Source organism: Myotis davidii, unplaced genomic scaffold (genome assembly GCF_000327345.1).
Source record: "Myotis davidii unplaced genomic scaffold, ASM32734v1 scaffold194, whole genome shotgun sequence".
Classification (NCBI taxonomy): Eukaryota; Metazoa; Chordata; class Mammalia; order Chiroptera; family Vespertilionidae; genus Myotis; species Myotis davidii.
Window position 1 is genome coordinate 3,712,677 of NW_006286673.1, and position 3,012 is coordinate 3,715,688.

A 3,012-nucleotide genomic window follows, 5' to 3' on the forward strand; every position below is an offset into this window, starting at 1 on the left:
GGGGGAGGCCTGGCTGGTGAGGCAAATCGTGGTGCTGTCTCCTTGTATGAAGTGTTGTTTTTGCATGAAAAATGTTTAATCATGCTTGGAAACACCAGCCCCCTTTCATCTCAAAGACCAGACAACAACCATCCTCAGAATGGACTCTTAACGAAGGCTCATCTCTGTCATCTCTGGGCGAGGAGAACTTGGCCAAGGGTGTGGTTCGTGTGCGGAGGTGCCCCTCTGCCCAGTCTCAGGGCTGCACCATCACGAGTGAAAATTTATGGTTAGAATTAACGGACAGAAAGTGTATGGGTTTTTCTCCTTAAAAAATTGTGAGAAGTTTCGCGTACTTACAGTAATGGAAGTTTATTTTTAGTAGAGTCCCACATTTGGATTCTAAAAAGAGGCAGACCATTCCATGTCCGTAATCTCCTCAGCCTGATTCTAGTGGGATGAAAAACTAAAATTACAATTACGGAGACTATCTCAGATTTGATTGGTGATAGTGATAAGAGGGACATGGTTAGAAATAACGTCTGTCTGAAGAGCTCTTTTTCTTGTTTTTGTTGGACACTGGGCATGTTCTTGGCTTTCTTCCTGGGTGAAGGCCAAGACAGCTGTTTCAGTGACCCAGCCTCTGGTATCTCTTCCCTGTGCTGTAGAACATGTGTTCTGTGGGTTCTGAAAGCGCAGATCAAGTGCTTCTTGATCTCTGGTCTGTTCCCATAAATGCTATTTAACAAGAACTGTACTGGAGATGCTTGACGCTGAATACCCCTTTTATTACACAGCAGGAAGAAATGGATGACAAGTGTTTTGTGGTGGGGACTTTAAAAATGATCCTAGCCTTTTCCCTGAAACGAAATAGGTAATTATTTGTTGGGTTATTCATGTATTCTAAGGGAAAAAAGGAACTAGATCACTCTATACATAGAAGTGAAAATGTTAAAAAAAATGGTTGAGGCTGAATTCATCTGATGTCCGTTTGGAAGATGTCCGTTTTGAGTGTGTGTTTTCAGTAAACTATATTTAGGTTAGTTTCCAAGAGGTTTTTTTTTTTTTTTTTTTAAAAGAGATGTTTTTATTGATTTCAGAGAAAGGAAGAGAGGGAGAGAGAGATAGGAACATCAATGATGAGAGAGAAGCATTGATTGACTGCCTCCTGCACACCCCTTACTGGGGATGGAGCCTACAACCTGGGCATGTTCCCTGACTGGGAATCAAACAGTGACCTCTTGGTTTATGGGTTGATGCTAAAACACTGAGCCATACTGGCTAGGCCATTTCTCTAAATTTTTCACTTGCATTTGAAAAATGCTCAGAACCTAAATGTGTTGTTTTGAGACTTGTGACTTTTATTTTTCTTTAGTATTTGTAAACTCATATTTGCACTATGAGAAGACAGATGGGAGGTGGGTGGCGAGGGGGGCAGGGCACTTGGGTTAGAGTCCTTGGTTTGCCCTTAGTTGACATTGAACTTTCGGTGAGTGACTTAGGGCCCACAGTTGTCAAATGAGGGCCTGGATCGGATGACTTGGGAGGTTCCTGCAACCCCTTTCAGGTCCACATTTCATTTGGCCCTTGATTGCTCAGTGTTAATTCCTGACCTATTGATGGTGATGAGTGACCAGCAGGTGCACAGTTCCTCTCTTCACTGTAAAGCCATGGATGTGATTTGGTCTGTTCTTGACCTGTGACTGTTCCCTGTAGTTTCACCCTGATCTTAATCATTCTGCAGTTTTGAATTTGACTTATGAGTAGGAAGAGGTGGCTCACCAGATAATAAGAGAATTGCACATGGATGAGTTGATGTGTCTTTGAACTCCTTAACTCCTGATTTTGCTGGGTATTGTGTTCAAATGGGATGCCTTAGTAAGCCCCTCACCCATTCCATGAGCCCGGTTGGCTAATTCTAACCATTTTAGTGAAGTGTCATTTCTTTGGGCTCCGAGGAAAGGAGAGGATGTTGTCTCCCGCAAACTAGGGGGAGATGGCATTTACTCTGCCCTCCGACGGAGAGAAGTCAGGGATTCTGGCTCTCGGTACTCAATTCACAACCACGAGAGCTTGTGGTTTGCGGAGCCCCTTGGGGCTGATTTGTTCCTTCTTCGCTTATTTTATTTCTGGGTCCTGGTGTCACATGGCCTTGGTCACTTCAGTTTGGGAGGCAAAGGTGAGGGATCCACGTTTGATGCAGAAACTTCCATGGCATGGAAAGGTGCCCCTGGGTGGCCCGAAGTGGGGTTTGCCTGTTTTTGATGGAAAGGCGAATACTCACTGGCTTTTATTTTCCCAGCAGTGGGTTAAAATACACTGTGAGTTCACTCAGGGAGTTGAAGATGCCTACGGCCCAGCCTGGCATGGCATCAGACATTTGCTCAGCTTCAGTGCCACCACATGGAGACATCAAATGAAGACTCTTACGGCGTCATTCTCACACTGAAGAGAATGAAAACCCAAGCGAGCCATGGCTTGGGCTTCCTTTTAAGCCCCATTCCCTTTATTGCTTTGGGTTTGAGAAATGAATGGATGTGTGACCCCAGTGGGCCCGGGGTGCTGGACACGAGTGGTCTCCCAGCCTGGAGAATGGGGGGAAGGGGCAGGGATCCCCAGGGCTGCTGTTCTACTGACCCTGGCTCCCCAGGGCCTGAGTGGGATTTTGAGTCATTTCTCACAAGGAATGTGTCTACTGTGTGAGGGTGGCCATTTGGATTCAGGGAGACAATATTGTGGTCCTTTATTGATATAAAACTTGAACCAAAAGGTTAGTGCTTGGTTTAAGGGTCTTGTGCTCAATTTAGGGGTCTCGAGGGAAGGCAGGGCAGCTGTCCTGGGGGGTGAAGGGAAGAAGACGTGGGGCGGGGGCTGGCGCCAGCATGGACCTCCTGGAGTAACGCGGCTTTGATGCCCCCCCCCTTTCATTTTTTAATGTAAGAACTAAACTCTTTACTCTTTTTTTGTTTGTTTTATTTTTTTGTTAATCCTCACCTGAGGATATTTTCCCACTGATATTTTGAGAGAGGGGAC